The sequence below is a fragment of the Bombus bifarius genome, unplaced genomic scaffold (assembly GCF_011952205.1).
Source record: "Bombus bifarius isolate JDL3187 unplaced genomic scaffold, Bbif_JDL3187 scf7180000009699_frag, whole genome shotgun sequence".
Taxonomy (NCBI): domain Eukaryota; kingdom Metazoa; phylum Arthropoda; class Insecta; order Hymenoptera; family Apidae; genus Bombus; species Bombus bifarius.
In genome coordinates, this window is record NW_022885281.1 from 3,497 (window position 1) to 11,463 (window position 7,967).

A 7,967-nucleotide genomic window follows, 5' to 3' on the forward strand; every position below is an offset into this window, starting at 1 on the left:
TTTTATTTCAAGCAAAAAGATACTCTTCCTAACATGAAGTAAAAGAAAGAAATAATTCAAGTTAATAAGTAAAGTTACTACCGATAAAATCATAGCATTATTATTTAGTCTAATTGAAATGTACATTGATGTGCTGTTTAATGCCTTTAAAGTTCATTCTTTGCAGTAAATGGCTTATTATTAATCGGAAAGAAAGACATAAAACGTACCAAGTTCAGCTGGTTTACCATCGACCAGCCTGGTATGAGAGACGTTGCTAAAACCACAGTATGGTGGTCGCCAAGCCTTATACTTATACACAGTTTTTATTAAAATTTCTCTCTTCTCTTTGTTTGGATCGTCCGGACAGCAAACGATCGTAACATTGCCCTGGTATCTGCACACTGATCGTCTATAAAAATCGGTGGCTGTACGGTACTGTATCTGCCATATTTCTTGCAGAGGTTTACATTTTCTGTAGTCAAGGCACCTGCCTTCTTGATTGTCCGGTGTGGTACATTCTGGATCAAACAATTTTAAAACATTTATACAGTTCAAAGATGCGTAAGAAAGCGACACCGATTACTCAACTTTCGAAGTAAAAAGCCGATCAAGTCCACCGGATTGCCCTACAGACACGTATTAATCCGTAAGAGTTAGTCATCATGTTGATAATAATTATCTAAAGAAACTCACGTGAAAATATAAAATTTTAATTGATTAGATATTGTGTTAGCCATACTTAAGAAAGAAAATGAAAATGAATGAAATGAAAGAAAAGGACTACCTTCAACCTCATTTTTTAAATAAACACTTTGTCAGTTTTGCGGTAAATAAATTCTTAGGAATTCAGGACAGTTTTTAGTGAATCATTTTGTTTCGACCGTTCGCGGAGAGACGCGATCGCGAGATAGCACGTCAACGAGAGTTGTAAGTTCCCGTTACGATTAAATAATCGACGCCACGAATTGATCGATCCCCTTATTTCGATTATGATAATAAGGGTAGTTCAATGAAATTCCACAGGATTAACACAAATAAATTAATGTTTATTTCAACAACTTATTAACTAGAAAGATATAAATGGAACAAAAAAAATGTAACTGCGTTTTGGTTGATAAGTAATGCGCGACGTATCAGATGTGTTGACGGTTTGACTTCTCGAACGCCTGAGTTCTGAACGCCTTTCGATTTATTTTCGTTTTTTCTGGAAGGCGACCCCCACTACGTTCGGATCACGCCACATTCTTTTACGCGAGGTAAAATACGGGCCACGAGTCGACGTTTCTGGAAGTCGCCCTGCTTAATGAACCATGCGCTTGCCACTACAATGTTTGTTTGCCGGGCAGACGCGACGATCCGTCTGCGACATTATAGTGCCGCGATCGATAGTTAAGAATATGACCTATGGTAAGCCGCATGGCGTAACATTCTCCCCCCGTTGAGAGGGTACCGATCAAACTAGCGAGGTGTGGTTGAAGTTCCCATCTTATTTCGTCTCGGTGGCTAGTTGTTCGGGTTTCTCGAGATCGGGTTGAATTGGCAGTGGGACAAGCCTTTTGACGCCCCGATCCAAAATGCTCTTTGCCGTCTGAACTGTAGCTGTCCGGATGACACCATCGGCGCCTGGATGAACCTTGATAACTCGGCCCAGAGGCCAATGCATGGAGGGAACGTTGTCCTCTCTGAGGATGACGATTGTGCCCTTTTGGATGCTATGTCCACTCTTGCTCCATTTATTGCGGTTGGTTAGCTCGTTTAAATACTCCTTATGCCAGCGGTTCCAAAAATGTTGTTTAAGCTGTTGGATATGCTGCCATTTGGAGAGTCGGTTCGATGGAATGTCTCTGAAATCTCGATCACGTAAGCACATTAATGAATCGCCAATGAGGAAATGTCCGGGAGTGAGGGCTAGGAGATCATTTGGATCGGTGGAGATAGGAGTTAGCGGGCGGGAATTGAGGACTGCTTCTATTTCTATGATAAGAGTATTACGGTGTTAAGCTCATATGTTTCTGTTTCTCCACTCGCGCTGCGCCATAATATCCTTTGATATTTCCGATCCTCTGGCCGTACGAGGAATTGCCGATACATTTTCTCGATGTCGCCAGTGAGTACGTACTGATGAGCGCGGAATCTAATTAATATACAAAATAAATTGTGAATTGATTCGAGAATATAGGATTTCCCCATTTTCATGATTATCGTGATTTTTGTATAAATATATTTTTTAAGATACTAATAATTAGGTACTTATAAATTAGTATTATCAATTATTTTGCATTTATAATTCCGCCTCTAGTATAAGTGTTAATTGAAAACTAACTTTATGTTTCAAAAAGTACTAGCAAAGTCGTTGAGTAACAAGCCACTGATGCTAACACAAATAGCATTGTCGTAATTAAATATTTCTAAATATTCATTTTTCATTTTGAATCTGTAGAAACAATTTATTATATATACTATTAGCTAAGTAATTGCATATTTAATTAAGTCGAAATATAAAACTTAGTTATTTTGATAATTTAGAAAATAAAAAACTGACAAACATTTCAATTTAATTTATGGTTGGAACAAAAGACAGTTATTTTTCATTAATTGAAATATTGCAATGCAGAGTACTTTCCAAAATACGCCGAGAGTATTCCTGATGGTGAAACGAGCGTTGCTTCATCGAACGCAGCTAAAGAAAACAACATCTATGTAGTTGGTGGTACGATGCCTGAAATAGAGGGCGATAAATTGTACAATACCTGTACTATTTGGGGTCCCGATGGAACTTTGATAGCAAGACACCGAAAGGTAAGTAATATATTCCTTTATGGCTTTGAATTTGAAAATATTGGGGTGAAGAAAGTGACTCTATCTAGGAATAATTTAGGAATATACATATGTACATACGTATACTATAACCAATTCAATAATTTACGGTTTATAAAATACGTTATGATACGGGAAACGCTCATTTTTGTTGTAATGTGATATAAATTTTTCACATACGAAAATACTTATTTTTTCTCCTTTTTAAACATTATTAAATGATAAGATTTTTTAATAAAAGAAAGTGATAAAAACGCTGTCAGTTATTAAATAAAAAATAATTAAAGTTTAGGAGTTGGTAACTTTGATATTAAATTACAAAAGTTGCAGCAATAGAATTAGCGACTACATTTTTATGTTATTAGGTACATCTATTCGACATCGACATTCCTAATAAGATTACTTTTCGAGAGAGTGATTCACTCAGTCCTGGTAACTCCCTAACGACGTTCGATGTGAAGGGCTGCAAAAAAGGTATTGGCATTTGCTATGATATTAGATTCGAGGAAATGGCACGCATTTATCGGAACAAAGGTACAGTAACTTAATTGATCAATACTTAACTAGCAAAAAATTAAATATCTTTTTTAAATATATTCTATATAAAATTAATATAATCTGTAACTCTGTATAAAAAGAATTAAAAGCACAATAAGAGGACTGTCCTCGCATATTCAGAAATGATGGAATGTGAACCGTGCAACTACGAAGTTAATTGGTATTCGGTGGCTTCATATTTCCTGCTTCTCTGGGTTAGGTTGCCAAATGCTGATATATCCAGCGGCATTCAATATGACCACTGGACCACTGAACTGGTCTTTACTTCAGCGTTTCAGAGCGAATGATAATCAATTATACGTTGCCTGCATATCACCGGCTCGTGTTCCTTAAGCAAGTTACGTCGCATGGGGACATACACAGTTGACCCATCCGTGGGGAAAGATTCTTTACGATTTGGAAACTCAAGAGAATATGGCAGTCACCGATATGAAAAAAAAAAAGAAAAAAAAACTGGCTAACCGTGTGTTACCACAACGAGACCCGCGATGCTATTTGTCGCTTTAAATTGTGCCGCAACTCGTTTTTGAGATCTTTGCCAGGGGCGCGTTAAAATATGCTGAAAATATATTTCTGGCTTTTCTGGGGTTTAACTGAAGTACGACAAATAACGTTGTAAAACATATGTACTTATGACTTACAGAGTAATTGAGTGTACAAAATATATAGTATACAAAATAGCCAGCGATTTAGGGCTTTAAAAGATCAAAAGAAAAGAAAAGAAAAGAAAAGAAAAGAAGAAAGATAATATGTTGTGGCAGTCTAAGTCGATCTAAGAAAATAGATAAAGGGAGGGAGGGGCAAAGCTAGTTAATCTGGAAAGAATCCAAGCGTTAATTTCAAGCATTTACAGAGAATCAAGCGGGCTGGTTAAAGTCGTGAGTTGAGCAATTATCCAGCGTTAGGTTCAATCAGGTTAGTCCCACGCGAAATTGATCCAACCATGCGAAAACGAGTGTATTCTGATTTCTGTCGCAGATAATTCTGGCTAGTGCAGTACCTACACGGTGGTTGTTGAAATAGCCGCTTCTCATCTATTTTCCGCAGCGCGGACATCATCCTTTGATCCCTTACGACTAACGAAGTTTTCGAAGATGTATGCAGTTTGAGATTCTACTTGAAAATGATCATGATTGCGGTCTGTGTGCCGTCTGCTCTTCTTTTTGTCCTTCCGTTAAAGACTGGTAAGTTGATACTGATTAATTATGCGATCGAAACCCTATATAATGGCTACAAAAATGCCGCTAATATAATATTCCTTCTTTCTTGTATCTGTCTGCCTCTCAGGTCGTTTTACTAATTACAACACAACATATTTAATTACTAATACTATACTAATTACACAACATATTATCTTTCTTCTTTTCTTTTCTTTTCTTTTCTTTTCTTTTCTTTTGATCTTTTAAAGCCCTAAATCGCTGGCTATTTTGTATACTATATATTTTGTACACTCAATTACTCTGTAAGTCATAAGTACATATGTTTTACAACGTTATTTGTCATATTTCAGTTAAACCCCAGAAAAGCCAGAAATATATTTTCAGCATGTTTTAACGCGCCCCTGGCAAAGATCTCAAAAACGAGTTGCGGCACAATTTAAAGCGACAAATAGCATCGCGTGTCTCGTTGTGGTAACACACGGTTCGCCAGCTTTTTAAAAGCGCTCTCCGTTTGCTTTTTCCTCTCTTCCCTGTCTCTTCCTTTTTCCTTAACAAGCGAAACCATTTTCGCGAGGACGAGAGTACGGAAATGACGTACTGGCAATTTTGTTTTGTGATAATACAAGCAGCTCGGTTTCAGTGAATTAAACTTGGCCCCAAGCTTCTACTTATCTACCTTCCTTTCCTTTATTTTCCCTTCTATATCGGTTTTGCGGTTTTCCACATTTCCATCACAATAAACCATGTTTTTTCTAGATTTTACATGTTAGCCAATGATTCACGGCAAAAGCGTCGACTGTAAAAATATTTGTAGTTGCAATAGCAACAAGTATGTTTTCTCAAATAGAAAATATTGGGAGCGTACACGGTGGCAAAACAATTCATGAATAGCTCGTCCTCTGCTTGTTATTTGTTTCGATACTGTTAGCAAACAAATTCATGAAACATACTGGTATAGCGTAGAATGAACATAAAAGTTTTGCGTACACTTGAGAGCTGAACTTTGGTTGTTATACGTATATTATACATATACGCACACAGTTATGTATATGTATATATATATAGAAAATTCCTTAGAACTTTGAGCTTAATAACATATTAAAATCATTAACATTAAGGAGGTGAACTTTACTTACCAATTACCAAAGTTTCTTCCGCCAAATAATACATAAAAATTGAAAAAGATAATGTAACTAGTATTAACTTTTTTTTGTGTTATAATTTGAATCACTCGATTTATCCGACTGAGGATGGTCGATCGCAATCTCAATTTATACGTATTCTCATCGCATGAAATAGATCACATGAGGGATTTTCAAAAGTCGATGGAATATTAATCGCGATTAATTATTTGTAGGTGTATTCTGTGCGGCTAAAGCAGTCACCTAATGAATTATTGAGTACCAGGAATGTTAGCGGTAAACAGGATTGCGGCTATGAATGATTCTCTAATGTCTATATTAGAGATGAATTTGATAATTTATCCTCATAATATGCAATCCGCTTTTAAGTGGAAATCATAATTAACAATTTCTGTTTGATTAAATATGAAGAGCAGATAAATCGATACGCTTAAATCAATATTAGAATTTCTTAACATTTTTATCAAATATTTTAGCACTGTAAAAGCGTCGTAGTAGAGAAATATTAGGTTGTTCCAAAAGTTTCTTTCGTTTTATAAGAAAGTAATAGATGTACAACATTTTTCGTTTTATATTATTTTATTGAATTACGTGTGATCCACCTTTTTCCAATTTAATGTAAAATAATATAGAATAACATAAAACAAAATATGTTGTGCATCTGTCATTTCTTTATAAAACGAAAGAAACTTGGGACAACCTAATAGGAATTTACTTTTATTATCCATTATAAAAATGGATTGTTAATCCTCTAGGAGATACGAACAATATAATTACAATTAATAAGGAATAAGCTAGCATAACTTAAACCAGCTTTTGCAGAAAGCTATTAGCTAAAGATGTTTATTAAACAATGACAACATGAATTTTCTTAAGTACCCCATTTGGTACTTAATCTACTTCGTAAGTACCGTGTGTCCTAGCCTTCAAAGGATGCAATTTTAACCAGAATGTTTCACATTACTTACCCGTATTATTTCCTTGTAATATAATTTATATTTACATTATCTACGTTACGTTACATTCTACGCGTCAATGTAATGTGATTTTTATTTCTAATCGAAGTTATTCAAAATTTGTAGTATCTCAATAAAAAATTAACAGCCTGCAAAAACTTCACAGAAGCATTAGTATCTTCGAAACTATTGAATTCAAATGGCTAATATTCCTTAACAATATGCACTCGACGACGTTTATCGAGAGAAGTATGTGGCGTAATAGTTAAACTTTCAATTCATATACATATATCGTTTATGAAAAAGTAGTCATTCTGCTTTTGTGATCTGTGACACACTATAAATTCTCATAAGCTAACTAACGCCTAATCTTCTGTAACGTATTAATATAATATAGGTATGTATATCTCGACTTTGAGCAACCAATTGGTGCTAAATAAGCTTTAGTACATACTTCTTACACATAACAAAAGACCAGTTAACATCTCTGCTCTTAAAAGAAAAACGAAAGAAGCTCTGAAAAGCTGCAGAGTTCAGGTCGAATAACACCAGCTCAGATAAATGACCTTCTAACTTACCTTTGTCCTCATCGACGTCAGTGATTTTAAAGCTAGTTATAAAGTGCACTTCTCAGCCAGCGTCCACGGCAGTCAATATTATTTAACGGGTCTTAACGCGATGTAAAAAGGGAAAAAGGAGGAAAGAAAGAACAGGGAAGCAAAGAGAAGAAACGAATTTTTCATTTTCTCGAAACTGGATCAAGTTTCAGGCTGCTCGCCAAAGAGTCTGTAGCTAACGAGACAAGATTAGACAAACCACGCTTTAAAATTCCCACAGAACTATAATAATCCTCGAAATCAATACGATTCGTCGATCCATCGCCTAATTAAAAAATGAGATAGGATGAAGCTCACTAGTCGGCCTTTGAACTTTCAATAGCGCTTACGGCTCGTATACTCTAGTTTGAATGCTACAATGTAAGCCAAGTCAGCTGTAACTAGCGTTCGCGTGATTGTCGCTATCTATTATTCACGCGTTACACGTTCACCAGACAAACGCGTCTACCGGTTGACATTGTTTTCTGTCCTGAGTTTCAAAGCAATTATGTTGCTTCGTGTAATCAAATCTCGCCAAACTAACGATAAGTTCTTGTTTGATCTTACACAGTTATTAAAACTATACAAGTTAAACCAATCTAGCCTAAACAAGTAATGTCGTTATATATTCTTTTTTAAATCTATATATTGTTTAATAAATCGTGGTTAGGATATAGTAGCTGACAAAAATATTCGGACAAATATATTTGTAGAAACATTTTAAGAGTGTATTATGCATAGTGGCACTATTTAATA

General features: G+C 35.4%; 1 long non-coding RNA gene across 1 annotated transcript; it reads left to right on the forward strand.

Moving 5' to 3' along the window:
- The first annotated feature begins 3,293 nt into the window (after positions 1-3,293).
- Positions 3,294-6,098, forward strand: LOC117215526. The gene is made up of 2 exons (XR_004489133.1): positions 3,294-3,333; positions 5,875-6,098. It is a non-coding gene; the product is annotated as an uncharacterized LOC117215526 (long non-coding RNA).
- Positions 6,099-7,967: the final 1,869 nt, after the last annotated feature.